General features: G+C 37.6%; 1 protein-coding gene across 8 annotated transcripts in view; it reads right to left on the bottom strand.

Moving 5' to 3' along the window:
• The window catches only part of Rad17 (Rad17 checkpoint clamp loader component), a 404,427-nt gene that overhangs the window by 1,149 nt on the left and 385,559 nt on the right, over positions 1-17,719 (bottom strand). The window lies entirely within an intron of this gene.

The raw sequence follows: 17,719 nt of genomic DNA, 5'->3' as shown, positions 1-17,719 counted from the left end.
TACATGTCCCCTGGGTGATGCTAAATGAGCAACAGCAATAGGCAGCCAGTCCATCCTAAGGATCTCCTGGCCAATTTCACGATGTCTACTGAATTTATTGAATATAGTGACTTGCAGAAACCAGAATTTAGAAACATTGGCCCTACACTACGTATTTGTCAATTAAATATTGAATCTATTAGCAAAGCCAAATGCGATTATTTATCGAAATTATTGTTAACCAACAATGTTGATGTGATTGCTGTCCAGGAAACACGTGCTGCTCCTGAACAGCTCCTTAAAAGAGGTTGCATTACAGGTTACACTGCTATTGGTGCAACTTATCATGAAGTATATGGAATAGCAACGTATGTGCAAAATCGTCTTAAAGAAGTTTTTCTTCTATCTCAAAATATTGTAGAAAACATACATACAGTAGTGATAAAAGTTCAAGATATTACAATTACATCATCATCATCATCAAATTCCTGCCATGTACCCTCAAGGGGTGTACAGGATATGACAGTACTACATGAAAAAATTACATCATTACTAACTTCCTATCTACAATTTTCCTCCAAATCAGTCTGTTACTTGTCAAGACTCCAATATTATCATTATCAGATCTTATATTTCTATCATCTAAGGCACTTTGTACCGTATCAATCCACCTATATCTTGGTCTTCCTCTGGGTCGTTTTCCTGCCAACCTGGCAGAGAACACTTGTTTTGCTAATCTTTCCTCTCCCATTCTATTTAAGTGACCATACCATCTGAGATTAGCTCTGCTAACGCATTCCTGGATGCTGACAATGTCAAGTTCTTTCCTAATATCCTCATTTTTAATATGATATTGCCATTGATGCCATCTGTTCACGCCTCGAATCTTTCTCAGGACTCTCATATCTGCGGTCTCTAGTCTTTGGTCAAGTGTTTTACTTCTGACCCAGCTCTCAGATCCATAAGTTAAAATTGGTTTGAAAACAGTCTTGTATACAGCTAATTTAGTGTTCCGACTAATTTCTTTCTTATTCCATATGAATTTATTCAATTGACTTCCCACGATACCAGCTTTGCTGATTCTGTTGTCAATTTCTATATTTAGTTTACCATCTTCAGTAAAAATTGTGCCTAAGTAGCTGAAATCTTTTACTTGTTCCACAAGTTCTCCATTCACAACACAGTTGACATTTTCAATGATTCTGCCTATTTTCATTGTCTTTGTCTTTTTATTGCTGACCTTCATACCATATCTATTACAACAGCTATTCAATTTAGTCAGAGAATCTTGCAGACTTGTAGCGGATTTATTTAGAAGTATAACATCATCCGCATAAAGCAAAGAGCTGACATTAACATCTCCAATTTTGATATCAGGTTTAATACCACATTCCTTCATAATGTGATCCATATAGATAATGAATAACAGAGGGGATAATGTACATCCTTGTCTCACACCAGATTTAACATTAAACCATCTTCCTGTACTTCCTTCAATTCTAACTGCTGACTCACAACTCAAATAAAGACTAAGTATTGCTTGATATAATGCCCCATTGACACCATATAACTGCAGCGTATTGAATAGCTTCTCTCTTGGCACCTTGTCATATGCCTTTTCCAAATCGACAAAACTTAAATACAGATCTTTGTTATATTCCCATGCTTTCTCGGCTATTTGTCGTAAAGTGAAGATCTGATCCTGACAGCCTCTATTTGGCCTGAATCCAGCTTGTTCTTCACCAAGCTTTTATTCCACAATTCTTCTCAACCGTTTCTCAAGTATACTTGCATAGATCTTGCCAGGAACACTCAGTAGGGAAATACCTCTGTAATTCTCACATTCAGTTTTATTTCCCTTTTTATATATGGGTACTATGAGAGCTCTACTCCAATCATCGGGAATTCGTCCCTCTGTCCAGGCTTTCTGAACTATGCAGTGCAGCCACTGTAAGACTCTTATACCACCATACTTCAGCATTTCTGGTCGAATATCATCTACTCCTGCTGCCTTTCCACATTTCAAGCCTTTGATGGCTTTTTCTACTTCAAGTATGGATATGTATTCCTGACTGCATGCCTGGTCAGTGTTTTTTATCACTGTGCTGTCATCACTGCTTGTTTCATTTAGCAGTTTTTCAAAGTAATTACTCCATACTTCAAGGATATCTTTTTCTCCTGTTTTCATTTCACCTTTATCATCTCTAATTCCTTTTACAGCACTCTTTCCTCCATTCCTAAGCTTCTTCAACAACCTCCAGAATATTTTGCCACCTTCTTGATATTTATTTTCTATATTCTTGCCAAAGTCCTCCCATGACTTTTATTTAGCTAGTTTTACACACTGTTTAGCTTTCTTACATTTGTCTCTGTATTCTGTAAGAGTAAAAGCTGACTTATTTGCCAGGAACTTTTGATATGCTTTCTTCTTTTCCTTCACTGCCTCTTTAACTTCCTGTGTCCACCAGGGAGTTCTGATTTTTTTATCTTTGCACACAACCTCACCACATGCCTCTCTGGCAGAATCAATCAATGTTTCCTTCAGAGTTTGCCACTGAATCTCCAAGGTTTGATTCCTGTTCTCAAACTCTTTCATTTTCTTTTCAATAATATTTCTGTATTTTAGTCTACAGTTTACATCTGAGAGCTGCTCAACTTTTATTCGCTTTAAAACTTTCTTACATGTTATTCTTTTCAATATGAAATTCAATTTTATCCTGCTCAAGACTAAATAGTGATCACTTCCAATTTCAAATCCTCTGTACACTCTGGTGTCCTGCACCAGGGAGAAAACATCACTATCAACAATAACATAGTCAATGAGACTTTTCTTATTCCTAGCCTCTTCTCTCCATGTGAATTTGTGCACATTTTTATGTTGGAACATAGTGTTAGTAATAACCAGTCCATGTCCTGAGCAGAAATCCAACAGATATTTGCCATTATTATTAGCTTTGCTCTTTTCTCCAAATTTTCCCAAAATATTTTTGTATGTCTCACAATCATTTCCTACTCTACTATTTAGATCCCCAACAAGGACCAACTTTTCCTTTTTCATTGTGTCAGTTGCTTTTTCTAAAGCCTCAAAAAATTCCTCCACTTCTACCTTAGTAGAACCTTCTGTGGGACCATAGGCACAAATAAGTCTCATTGTCCAGTTCCCCATTCTCATATTTGCCCACATTACTCTACTTGAGACTGACTGCCATTCAAGAAGATTAGCCTCGTATTTTGTGTTGAATACTATGGCTACTCCTTCTTTTCCTTGATTGTCATTGCCTGAATATAACATTTTGTATTTATTGCTCAGAAAGATCTCACCAGTTTTGGTCTTTTTTGTTTCAATCACCCCTATTATGTCGATCTGGTACTTATCTAATTCCTCAGCTAGCTCCATTTCTTTGCCATTCAGGCTTCTTACGTTGATAGTACCGATCCTTAACTCTGGTGATGTTGAGTTGGGGTTTGTTTTCAGATTTGTTCCAGTAGCTGACTTTTCGCTGTTCGCCCTGGTTCCCTGGCGAAAACAGCGGGGGCCTTGTTTAACCGGGCGACGCCCCAGCCGGCATGAAATTTTGTCATGTTGTACCATCATTTTTTATTTTGGTTTAACCAATAAGAATACAATTTGGTCGGCTAAATCCCAAATTGCCAGCCCATCCTCGTTCGTTCAGTATCAAAGTAGATACCCAACAGGGTGCACCACGAGAAGGTGAGGATTGGACATTAGGTCAGAAGCCCTGGTCGGTTCTCCGCATTCCTTTAAAGGCTATGTGGAGGTCTCCTCTCAGTTATACAGCTTTGACCCTTAAGCACCCCCTGACCCTTAAGCACCCCTATTACAATTACGAATATTTATAAGCTACCTGGATCACCTTGGCCGGAAAAAATTATTCCTATTGCTGAACATCCTGCAATTTATATTGGGGACTTGAATAGTCACCATGAACAGTGGAATTATGCTCGAAACAATGAATGTGGCGAAAAACCTGTTGATTGGATCGAACTAAATAATCTTCACTCAGTCTTTAACGCCAAAGACAAAGGCACTTTTAGATCTGTGGCCTGGAAAAGAGACTATAACCCTGATTTATGTCTTGTGAGCAAAAATAATTCAGGTCACCCTATGCAAAATCTGAGAAGGGTCTTAACTGACTTTCCTCATAGTCAACATAGACCGGTATTAATTGACATTTCCATTCCATTTGTAAGATCAAAGCCTATCCCACGCTGGAATTTTAAAAAGGCTGACTGGAATAAATATGCAAATGAACTTGACAAATGTATTCACTGGATATCTCCAATAAGTAGTAATTTTCATCGATTTATAGGTGTAGTCCTTCTTGCTGCCAAGAAAAGTATTCCTAGAGGTATTAGACATAACTATATACATGGTTGGAGCGAAGAATGTGAATTACTTTATAATGAATATCAGATAAACAATGACCCCAAAACAGCAGACAAACTCCTAGAAAACTCGGATATATCCCGAAGGAAAAAATGGGTAAATACAGTTGAAGGTATAGACTTTACTCATTCCAGCCGTAAAGCTTGGAGCCTTCTTAGGAAACTAGGTGGTAGTGCTCCTTTGATTAAAGAACAACCAAGAATCACCCCAGATCAACTAGCTATACATATTGTTAATATATCACGTATCCCAATCAATAAAAAGCATACAAGATATATAAAGAGAAAATTAAAAGAATTTAACAAGTCTTCACCTATAACTTCAAATTTTGCACACCCCTTTTACGCAGCAAGAAGTTAAAGCAGCCGTAAAGGAATTAAAGCCTGGTAAGGCTCCTGGTTTTGATAACATTCATCCAGAATTTTTGATTAATCTGGGAAGAAATGCAAGATTATGGTTAACAAAGTTCTATACTGACATTCTTACAACTGGTAAACTTCCCACTATTTTTAAAAAAGCAAAAGTACTTTCAATTTTAAAGCCTGGTAAGCCTAATCATAAACCAGAAAGTTACCGACCTATTACTCTCCTCAGTTGTTATAAACTCTTTGAAAGACTTATTTATAATAGAATAAGCTTCAAAATTTTTAAAAGTCTTCCAATAAAACAAGCTGGCTTCAGACCAAATCGTGGGTGTTGTGACCAGGTTCTCTCTTTGGTAACTCACATAGAAGCTGGTTTCTCAAAAAGGTTTAAAAACATCAGCAGCATTTATTGATTTGTCAACAGCCTTCGACACCATTTGGAGACAAGGCCTTCTATATAAATTATATAAAATTATCCCATGTAAAAAATAGTCCATATTATTAACAATATGCTAAGAGATAGAAGATTTATAGTGACTATAGGTAATAAAACTAGCAGCGAAAGGAAGTTAAATAACAGACTGCCACAGGGATCTGTTTTATCTCCGTTATTAGTCAATCTGCATATATCTGATCTTCCCATCACTACAACAAGGAAATTTTGTAATGCCGACGATATAGCAATAACATAAATGCATAAGTCATACAGAAGAAATTCTAAAAGCTGACTTAACTATTCTGAATGAATATTTTAAAAGATGGAGACTCTGTTTAAATAGGAGCAAAACGATAATATCTTGTTTTCATCTAAATAATAACTTGGCAAATGTGAAACTAAAAATTGAATTGAACAACACTATACTTCCATATAATACATTCCCTAAGTACTTGGGAGTCACACTTGACCGTTCTCTTACTTTCCGGCAACATCTTTCAAACTTGGCATATAAACTAAGGACACGTAATAATATCCTACAGAGACTGTGGCACTACTTGGGGTTCTAGAGCCTCTACTCTTCGGACAACAGCCCTTGCTTTGGTATTCTCAAGTGCTGAATATTGTGCTCCTGTGGGGCTAAATAGCCCTCACACAAGGATTATCAATTCTCAATTGAACAATACCTTAAGATTAATTACAGGCTCTATTAGATCGATCCCAACATATTGGTTACCTCTTTTAGCAGGCATTATTCCTACAGAACTACGTAGATTGAATTCTTTAGTCCGTGAATTCCAAAAAATTGCTGGTAATCCGAACCTACCTATTCATCAGGATCTCCCAACTCTTAATGTCAACAGATTGAAATCTCGCCATCCATCACTACGAGCAGTAGAAGAACTAGTGCTAAATAATTTTAATCCTTTATCAAAGTGGGAAGAAACATGGAAGGAAAATACGAAAGAACATTTGCATAACATCTTTAAAGGTGATCAAATCATCACAGGATCAGATCTACCTCGCAAAACATGGACGGTACTAAATAGAATTCGGACAAATCATGGCCTATGTGGAGATACTCTCTATAAGTGGAACAGACAAACATCTCCAGAATGTGACTGTGGTGCTCCACAACAGACTATGCAACATATTGTAACAGAATGCATCTTCCGTGCTTATCAGAATGACTGGAATGACTTTTTACAAGCGGCTCCTGAAGCTGTGACCTGGATTACGAACTTAGATCTGAATTTATAATGATATATATGTTTCTTTTCCTTATTATAACATATTAAGACTTTTACTTTTAACTCTTATTTTAATTTTCAAACTTCTTGGATTAGATCTGTGTTTTCCTTCAAAGTTTTAACTTAAAATATTTTAAATTCTTCAATTCTGTTAATATATAATGACATCATGATTCTCTTTTTTAACATCATGTTTTTGCCATGAGCTATGTATGTATGTATACATATATATACACACAGAGTAGAGGTAAGGGATAATTTCCTTACTGGGAATTATTCCAGGGTAAAGATATGCGGAATACATCTCTAATACAGAGACTTAGCCTCTCCTTTACCAAGACCAGTGCCGTACTGTATGGCAAAGAGTCACATCCTTCCAGAGGTGCCCTGTTTTCACAGAACAGTGCAGATCTAGACTGGAAAGTCGAAAAATATTCCAGAGGAAGGCAATGGCAAACCACCTCTGTACCTTGCCAAGACCATTCTATGAACATGCTTAAAATGAGCAAGTACAATATGGTGCTAGATGGTAAGACCCCCAGGCCTGAAGGCATCCAACATGCAACTGGGGAAGAACAGAGGGCTTCTGCAAGTAGAACTAGTTTTAATCATGTGTCCGGGTCAAACCTGGAAGGAAGCGTGGTCATGGATGTTGCTGGTTGGAAAAGGGAGGCTCCCTGTTTCACAAAAAACCACAGGATTGGAACTTGGAATGTTAGAAGTATGAGCCAAGGTAAGCTAGAAATAATAAAGATGGAAATGGAGCACAAGAAGCTGGATTTTGGGAATAAGTGAACTTACATGGACAGGAATGGGCCATTTTCAGTCAGAGGACTATATGGTATATTACTCAGGATATGAGACAAGTCATAAAAATGGAGTATCTTTCTTACTCAGGAAAAAGATGGCTAGGTATGTATTAGGTTATAATCCAGTGAGTGACAGAATTATTTCTCTCAGAGACAGTGGACATCCAATGAATATGACCATCGTACAGGTTTACGCACCCACTACAGAGGCACCAGAAGAAGACATTGAAGAATTTTATGGCAAGTTACAAGAAGTGATAGATGCAACACCAAAGTGAGATTTTATGGCTACTTATTGGAGATTGGAATGCAAAAGTGGGAAAAACCGAAGAACAAGGAATAACAGGTCATTTTGGTTTAGGTATTCGTAACACTGCAGGGAAGAGACTAGTTGAGTTTTGTGCAGAGAATTCTTTGTTTGCTGCTAACACCTGCTTTAAACAGAACAAATGGAGATTGTACACATGGATATCACCTGATGGACAATACAGAAATCAAATTGACTATATACCTGGACAAAGACGACGGAGAAGTGCAATTCAGAATGTCAAGACTTTTCCAGGTGCAAACTGTGGAACAGACCATGAATTATTAGTGACTAAGATACATGTGAAATTACGGAAACTGAAAATATCACAAATGTCAATCAGATATGATCTTAGAAACATACCGACTGAATACAATATTAGTATACAGAACAGATTCAACACATTCAATTTATGTGAAAGAGAACCAGATGAACTATGGGAAGATATTAAAGACATAATTAAAACAGAAGCAAAGAAGAAGAATATTCCAACAGTTTGTAAGAAGAAGAAGTGTAAATGGCTGTTCAGAAGACACCATCAAAACTGCTCAGGAAAGGAGGAAAATGAAGGCCACAGGAAATTTGTAAGAAGTGTGGCATTTGAATGCAGAGTTTCAAAAGAGACAAGGGAAAATACTTTAACCAGGAATGCCAACAAATAGAAGACCAAAAGAGGAAAGGAAAAACAAGAGATCTTTTCAAAAAGATCAGGGAACTGACAGGGAAGTTTAGTGCCAATGTGACAATTTTGAAAAGTAAACACAAAAGATATCTTACAGAAGCTGCAGACATTAAAGAAAGATGGAAAGAGTATACAGAAGCCCTTTACAGAAAGGACTCCAAAATTACTGAGAAATTTGAAGAGCAAGATTATACACAGGAGCCAGTACCACTTGAGAGTGAAGTGAGGTGGGCACTGCAACAGCTATCCAGTAAGAAAGCACCAGGAGGGGATGCAATACTTATTGAGCTGCTCAAAGCCCTGGGAGAAGCAGCAGCTAAAATTTTAACAGCTCTATGTCAGCGAATTTGGATCACAACTACATGGCCTAGGGAATGGGAAAAAAATCAGTTTTTATAGCTTCACTGAAGAAAGGCAATGCAAGAGAGTGTGAAAATTAAAGTCTTATTTAAGATCAATTCAGAAAAGAATGGAACCATTCATGAAGAGAGAAATGCCAGGTGAACAGGCAGGATTTTGAAATGGCAGAGGAACAAGAGATCAAATTGCCAATGTGAGATGGATAATAGAAAGAGCACAGGAATATCAAAAGAATGTCTACCTGTTTCCTTGGCTACAGCAAGGCTTTTGACTCTGTAGATCATGTGAAACTGTGGAATGTGTTAAGAACAATGGGAGTCCCAGAGCATTTCATTATCCTTCTGAGTAATCTTTATTATGAACAAGAAGCTACTGTCCAAACAGATCTTGGAGAAACTGAGTATTTCACAATAGGTAAAGGGGTGCAACAAGGATATATTTTATCTCCATACCTGTTTAACTTGTACAGTGAATACATTTTAAGAATGGCAGGGCTGGAGGAGTCTTCAGTTGGAATTTAAATTGGTGGAAAAATTATTAATAATTTGAGGTATGCAGATGATATCATCTTGCTAGCAGAACGCAAAGAAGATTTAGAAGAACTTATTATGAAAGTTAAAGAAGAAAGTGCTGCTAAATATGGCATTAAACTTAACCTCAAAAAGACAAAAGTTATGGCAACATGTGAAAATGATTTTCAAGTAGATGGGGAGAAAATGGAAGTAGTTAACAATTTTGTGCTCCTTCACTTAACTTACTTGACTTATCTAGGCGCTGTCAGCCCGGGGGTTCTTTTGGCCTCAAGCACCATATGATGCCACTGTGCACGGTCCTCTGCAACTATCTGCCACGTTCCAGTCTCCAGCCCGACAGACTGCAGATCCTCATCCTTCTGATCCACCTATCTACTTCTCGGTCTCATTGATCGAGGTCGGGCCTCACACACTTGTCTCAAAGTCCTTTCAGGGCCCATACGGTGCAGGAGCCCCAGCCACTGAAGATGCCGGGCTCGCAGCTCCGTCAAGACATCTGCTGAGTTGTACAAAGCGTGTATGGCAGCATTAGACTGCATCCTCCAAACTCCGTCTGCCATGACCCCTCCATAGATATGGCGTAGCATCTTATTCTCGAATACTCTCAGGTGGTCGGCTTGCCTCACCGTGAGAGTCAACGCTTCGGCACCATAGAGGAGAACAGGTCTGATCATCAAAGTCTTGTATAGTCCCACCTCTGTAGTCCAAGACAGTAAACGCACTTGGTAGTAGGCCACATTCACGGCATTCAACCGACTCTGGACATCAGCTTCGACTTTGTTGTCTTCAGTCACAATAGACCCCAGGTACCTGAATTCTGTCACCCTCTCAAACTGAGCAGCTCCCTCTAGATCTTGAGCAGCACGACTCATGAAAAGGTACTTTGTCTTCTCGCCATTTACCTTCAGGCCCACGTCTTCCGCAGCTTCCTCAATAGTAGTAACGAGTGCCACTGCATCGTTCTGTTGGTGCGCCATGACATTCAGGTCATCTGCGTAGCCAAGAATCCTGACCAGTACCCCCATGTCAACTCCACCTGCCACTTGCTGTATGTTTCTAATTACTTTTTCCAGCACCAGATTGAAGAGAATTGGAGAAAGCCCATCACCTTGCTTCACACCGGTCTGTACTTGAAACGGGTCCAACAATTCACCTTCTGCTTTCACTCTTGCTCTCGAACTAGCTACACACACACACACACACACACCTGCACCATTTTTCGGAGTTTTTGAGGAATACCAAGCTCTTCTAACACCTGCCACATTTTTGGGTGTATAATTGAGTCATAGGCTTTAGAAAACTCTATGAAAATATTATGGACTTCCTGGTTATATTCCCAGCACTTTTCAAAAACTTGGCGCAGCGTGAAGAGTTGGTCAATTGTAGAACGGTTCCTCCTAAAACCCGTCTGGTGATCACCAAGGCACTCTTCTGCATATGGTGTGAGGCGCATTAGCATGATGTTAGACAGAACTTTGTAGCCAGTGGTCAGCAGTGAGATGCCCCTATAGTTGAGACTTATCTCCTTTCTTATATACAGGGGTGATCAGCGCCTCCTTCCACTCGTCCAGCAAATGTTCTTCCCACCATAGCAGCAAGATGAGCCAGTGCAGCTGCACTGGCTCATCTTACTGCTATGGCGTTCTTCAGAAGAATCCCTGCCATTCTTCAGAAGCTCTGCCAGAATGCAGTCCACTCCTGGAGCCTTATTATTTTTCATCATGCTGACAACACGAATAATCTCATTAAACGTCGGGCTCTTCAATATATGGTTCAGCAGTTTGGTAAGGAGTGTGGTTCTCTGGTACTGACATACCAGCATTGACGTTCAGCAAGTTTTCAAAATATCTACACCACTGAGCGAGAACATCTTTTGAATTTGTCAGATTTCCATTTTCATCTCTTATGGTTGCTGCTTGTGTCTGGGCACCTCGCATGGCTTTAATCGTCCGGTACATTTCCCACCCATTATTCGCCATCCTATTACTCTCTATGCACCTTCTCATTAAGATATTTCTGCTTTTCCTTATGTAGACATATATTCACCACTCTTATCACCCTCTCATATGCAGCCTTCTTCCTGCTGTCTGCAGAGTAGTTCAATAGTGCTTCCCTTCGTTTCGCTACAGCTTCTTCACACTGTCTATTAAACCATGCCTTTCTTCTTCTCTTTCCCACAGTCCTCGAGGCAGCAGACTCTGACCAGGCATGCAGTCAGGAATACATATCCATACTTGAAGTAGAAAAAGCCATCAAAGGCTTGAAATGTGGAAAGGCAGCAGGAGTAGATGACATTCGACCAGAAATGCTGAAGTATGGTGGTATAAAAGTCTTACAGTGGCTGCACTGCATAGTTCAGAATGCCTGGACAGAGGGACGAATTCCAGACGATTGGAGTAAAGCTCTCATAGTACCCATATATAAAAAGAAATAAAACTGAATGTGAGAATTACAGAAGTATATCCCTACTGGGTGTTCCTGGTAAGATATATGCAAGTATACTTGAGAAACGGTTGAGAAGAATTGTGGAAGCAAAGCTTCGTGAAGAACAAGCTGGATTCAGGTCAAATAGAGGCTGTCAGGATCAGATCTTAACTTTATGACAAATAGCGGAGAAATCATGGGAACATAACAAAGATCTGTATTTAAGTTTTGTCGATTTGGAAAAGGCATATGACAAGGTGCCAAGAGAGAAGCTATTCAATACGCTATAGTTATATGGTGTCAATGGGGTATTATATCAAGCAATACTTAGTCTTTATTTGAGTTGTAAGTCAGCAATTAGAATTGAAGGAAGTACAGGAAGATGGTTTAATGTTAAATCTGGTGTGAGACAAGGATGTACATTATCCCCTCTGTTATTCATTATCTATATGGATCACATTATGAAGGAAAGTGGTATCAAATATGATATCAAAATTGGAGATGTTAATGTCTGCTCTTTGCTTTATGCGGACGATGTTATACTTCTAAATAAATCCGCTACAAGTCTGCAAGATTCTCTGACTAAATTGAATAACTGTTGTAATAGATATGGTATGAAGGTCAGCAATAAAAAGACAAAGACAATGAAAATAGGCAGAATCGTTGAAAATATCAACTGTGTTGTGAATGGAGAACCTGTGGAATAAGTAAAACATTTCAGTTACTTAGGAACGATTTTTAGTGAATATGGTAAATTAAATATGGAAATAGACAATAGAATCAACAAAGCAGGTATGGTAGGAAGTCAATTGAATAAATTCACATGGAATAAAAGAGAATTTAGTTGGGACATTAAATTAGCTGTATACAAGACAGTGTTCAAACCAGTTTTAACTTATGGATCTGAGAACTGGGTCAGAAGTAAAACACTTGACCAAAGACTAGAGACCGCAGATATGAGAGTCCTGAGAAAGATTAGAGGAATGAACAGATGGCATCAATGGCAATATCATATTAAAAACGAGGATATTAGGAAAGAACTTGACATTGTTGGCATCCAGGAATGTGTTAGCAGAGCTAATTTCAGGTGGTATGGTCACTTAAACAGAATGGGCGAGGAAAGATTAGCAAAAACAAGTGTTCTATGCCAAGTTGGCAGCAAAACGACCCAGAGACCAAGATATAGGTGGATTGATACGGTACAAAGTGCCTTAGACAATAGAAATATGAGAGCTGGTAACGTTGGAGTCTTGACAAGTAACAGACTGATTTGGAAGAAAATTGTAGATAGGAAGTTAGTAATGATGTAAATTTTTCATGTAGTACTATCATATCCTGTACACCCCTTGAGAATGGGGGAAGAATACAGGAAAGCTTTAGCCTTTCCCACCAGTTTACTTCGGAGTAGGACTAGCAACTGAAAATCAGTCCATCCTCCAACTCTTCTAAGCTCTTCTATATAACTAAAGAAATTTAGGACGTCATCAGTCTCCTCGCCCGAAAATTGTGGGAACACTTGCTGTGGGTTAATGTAATGAAAGAATTCGCTCTTGTCCATGCTTAAACTACTGAAGGGTTCAGTCATACTTGCATCCAATTTACACTAATTTACTGACTAAATTTCTCAACAAAACTTAACTAAACTTCTACCTCTCAGTTGTCTGATCTGCTACCAAAACCAACTTGTTGTGAATAGCTTGTAATTAAGATTTAATTAGTTAAACTACATCCTGTCGGCTGCGCCATTTATGTAGTGTCCCATTTTTTGATTTTTTATTCTATCTAATAATTTCCGCTTATCTATGTTCTACTATTATCTATGCTCGAGATTTTTACCAAAATTTTTACTAATACTTAAGTTATTTCTCCCCTTAGTACCCCTAATATTTGTATTTATACTGTGCCTTTTTGGGACATTCAGTTTAAGATATTATATGCAAAAACAAGGAGAAAGAACTAAAATATGTCTGAAAGTGAAACAATGTTGCAGTCGTGACACTTTATCTCGTTTCTTAACACATTCATTTCCCGCGTGATTAGGTTCGTATTTTTGAAGTGGTGCATTGGACAGCAATTTCAGACAACTTTTTTATCATTAAACAAAGGTTTATTAGAATCTTTAACATGGTACAATTCAATTTTTGTGATTACTCAATTCAATGCTATACTAAATATTTACAAACTAACATTAGCTAATCACAAGTAATTAGGCTATGATCCTATAATGGGAATCATGATCATGCCACCATAACAAATTCTACACATAATTTCATATGACATGGACATATAAGATTAATTCACACTATTTAACTATCCAAACTTAAGTAGCTTAACTAAACCATTTACTGCACTAACACTATGAAAGTTTAAATGTCATAGTTATGTGTTAGTGCAGTAAATGGTTTAGTTAAGCTACTTAAGTTTGGATAGTTAAATAGTGTGAATTAATCTTATATGTCGATGTCATATGAAATTATGTGTAGAATTTGTTACGTGGCATGATCATGATACCCATTATAGGATCATAGCCTAATTACTTGTGATTAGCTAATGTTAGTTTGTAAATATTTAGTATAGCATTGAATTGAGTAATCACAAAAATTGAATTGTACCATGTTAAAGATTCTAATAAACCTTTGTTTAATGATAAAAAAGTTGTCTGAAATTGCTGTCCAATGCACCACTTCAAATATAATAGACATTACTTAAATTAAGGGGATATTAAATCCCACATAGTTTTAAAATCGAATAAGAAACTCAAAGATTGGAATCAGAGTTTCTTGCCGAATATAGTAAACTATAAAGTATCAGCGAACACTTAGCGTGAGCTAATGCAAGTGACCCTAGTACGTAGTACAATACCGGACGACTCATTGCAAAGCATGTAATAGACATGCAAAATTCTCAGGACACTTAATTACTCATATAACATTAACACTAGCCAGCTTACTTTCAATATATTCTGTCAATACTAAAGTCCTAGTATTGTTTTCTTGGTCACTTCAACAGTTCAGTATTAGAATAATGATAACTAATACAGACGAATCTTAGTTAACACGAGATATAATTTACAGTACCTTTCTTTCCTGAGTTTTCCATATGGGCCTCTATCTTTTTCTGATTGAAGTATCCTGGTATAACCTCTCCGATAATCTGCTTCTCCTATGTTCCCTTTTGAATTGAACTATGCCTACGCGGTCTTTACCTTTCGTTATTCAGGACACACTTTGAATCGTCTAAATAACGGCTGTGCAATTCGCGACTTGGATATCGATTTCTTTACAGCTTTCCCTTTTTCGTGGTTGTTACTGAAGTTGAAACACAAAGAATATGCTTCCTTTTCCTCAATTATATGGCATTCTTCGCTTCTTACATAGGAAATATGGAACCGAAATTCCGCTCACTTTTGTTTCCGTGTTGTGACGACAGAGATATAACTCCAATCTCGCCACTCAGGAAAACACCGTGAAACCCATACGAAGGAGCTCATGAAGAACTCTCCTGGAACAGAACCAAAAACCAAAAGCCAAAAAGGTCTAAAAGCCTAAAAGGCCCTTGGGGGGGGGGGTTTCCCAACCCTTTTATACTTGCTCTCCTAACGGCACCTTCTATAACTTCTTTTCTCCGCCCCTACTTGATTTTACTTCACCGACCAATTAGGGTGGCGTTTCTCTGCAAATGTCCTTTGGTCGGTGAGCCCGTAACGATGTCTCAATCTGGGAATCGGCCCTGAGCGATAGTCTGTTGTTTTTCTTTTGCTAGCCTCTAACTTAATCCCCTTTCCAAAATTTCTCTATGAATTCACTTAATATTTTAATCTCTAGCCTCTCACATACCAACTCTTAAGACTAATCCTTTTCTGTCTTATTTAGTTAAATTTTCTCTTTTATATCATATTACACCATTAATATATTCTTTCTTTTCGTTAGTTAGTTCAACAAACAGCAGCTTTATATTTTATATATTTTATTGGATGCAAGAATATTTCTTTTTCTTTTAAATAATTCATCTATTATCTTTTATGCAGGGTTTTTAAATTTTTTTTTTTTTTATTTTTTTTTTTTTTAATGTTACACCATGATAGCTGAGAATTCTACATTCTTAAGATATCAGGTGTAACACTAGGGACACTTGACCAGTAAAAGTACCTTCAAAGAAGAATGGTCCTATTGAACCCCTAGGTAGCAATCCACACCGGATTTTCCCTTGAGCCCTTGTCCACATGAACGCCCAGATTTTCTTGAGCCCAGTAAATACAATTATACCAATTCACTGTTCCATTAAGCTTAAATCAAATCAAACCATCTTCCTCACAAACTCCTCATCCTCTTCGACCATGTGATGAAACCACTCACAATACGGCATTCTTTAATGAGGATCGTCTTCATTCACTGCATGTAATAATCTTGGGATGTAAACTTTCCATTTAGCTGCTTTAAGAATGCGCCATATGCTTGTGCTGCTAACTCCTGTCTCATATGCACATTGTGTGGTAGATTTCTGTGTAAACTATTTCAACACCATAGCCGAGGAAGCAGGACTTGTTGCTGTGTGAGGCCTCCTGGATCTTCCCTTGTGCACATAACACATGGTACCACGGGTCTCAAACTTATCACGAATACGTGCAATTGTCAGGCGTGTTGGAGGTTGTGTTGCAAATTAAAGCTTCCGTGGTCGTTGATTTCAACATTCTCAAATTTGAAAAACCACTTTAAAATGGTCTTGCGTTCCTCAAACAATAATCGTGACTCCGCCATTTTGTTTGACTGTCCTACCAGTCACGTGTTGATGCTAGTATTCACGTGAGTAACGACATCTTTTGAGTGAACATCATACTACATATTGCTACTGTAATTCGATCCAACTTCGAATAGATGACATAGATGACATCTGTGAAAGTGTGTATAAATTTTTTTTGAGGGACTCTATATATATATATTTATATTTGGGTGTGCTGTCGTGGCTTATGCAACCCGCGCACCAAAATTGACGTCACTTTTACTGTATGATTACATTTTTTTTACATAATAATATTACATAACAATATTACGCAATTGTTCTAATGCAATTAATTGTAACCAAATCTGCACAGTGTGTGTGTGGGGGGGGGGGGGCATGGACAATATGTTTGTTTTAAGATACTGTATATTAGAAAACAATAATGAAGGAGAATGTTATATTTGGTTGGTATATTTGAATTACTCAAAGGCGTAAAATTTGGAAGAGGAAGACAATGCTTACCTCCTTCAACTACAATACTGTTTTCCCATTGTAAAATGGACAAAAAAGTTATAAATTTATGGAAAATTATATATTAAAAACTTGTTTATATAAACAGATGAAACTCAGAAGACAAAAGCAGAAACTCATGACAAATGACAACATTCAATTGGATTGGTTGACACACAATAACCAATCACAGCTTCTAGGTGCTATTGTCTCAAGAGCTCACCCTACTTTGCCTTATGAGCGGGTTAAAATTACTAGAATGCTAAGAATTTGACCTGCTGCACCATCTGTACATCTTTTCCAAGGGCTCAAAGGTGTATGTATTTTAAACGCACACCCAGCCTATTAACGCAAACGTGATGCAATGTTTACGCGTTGAAATGTATTCTCTTCATGAAGCATTAGTATATTGTGCAATCTCCTGCTAACATTATTCTCCAAATTCTTCCACTTGATAGAACTCCAATATAGTCATATTTTATATTTATATCTATTAGGACACCTCTGATACAACCCATCCACCTGGATCTAGTCATCCAACGGGTCTCCCCCCCACCACTTTTTGGCATCAAACATCTGATATGCTAACCTAACCTTTCTCATCTATTTAAGTGACCATACTATATACACCATCTCAAATTACTTCTGCAGAAATAATATCAAGTTCCTTCCTGATATGTTCATTTTTAATATAATTCTACCACTGATTCCATCCCTCATCCCCAATTTTTCTCCTAACTCTCATATCTATGGTCTCTGTCTTTGATTAACTGATCTTTCTAACCTCACATTCAAATTCATAAGTTCAGTTTGGTTTAAACAATATCTTGTATGATGCATTTTGTATATATAATTTCATTTATGTCACATAACTGTTACATTCTGAAAAGCTTTCCTCTGTAAAAGAAGCCAAAGATGATAAAGGTGACATTAATGA

Source organism: Typopeltis vanoorti, chromosome 12 (genome assembly GCF_054136105.1).
Source record: "Typopeltis vanoorti isolate ZY-2024b chromosome 12, IOZ_Tvanoo_1.0, whole genome shotgun sequence".
Taxonomy (NCBI): domain Eukaryota; kingdom Metazoa; phylum Arthropoda; class Arachnida; order Uropygi; family Thelyphonidae; genus Typopeltis; species Typopeltis vanoorti.
This window is presented reverse-complemented; position numbering and strand designations above follow the sequence as displayed.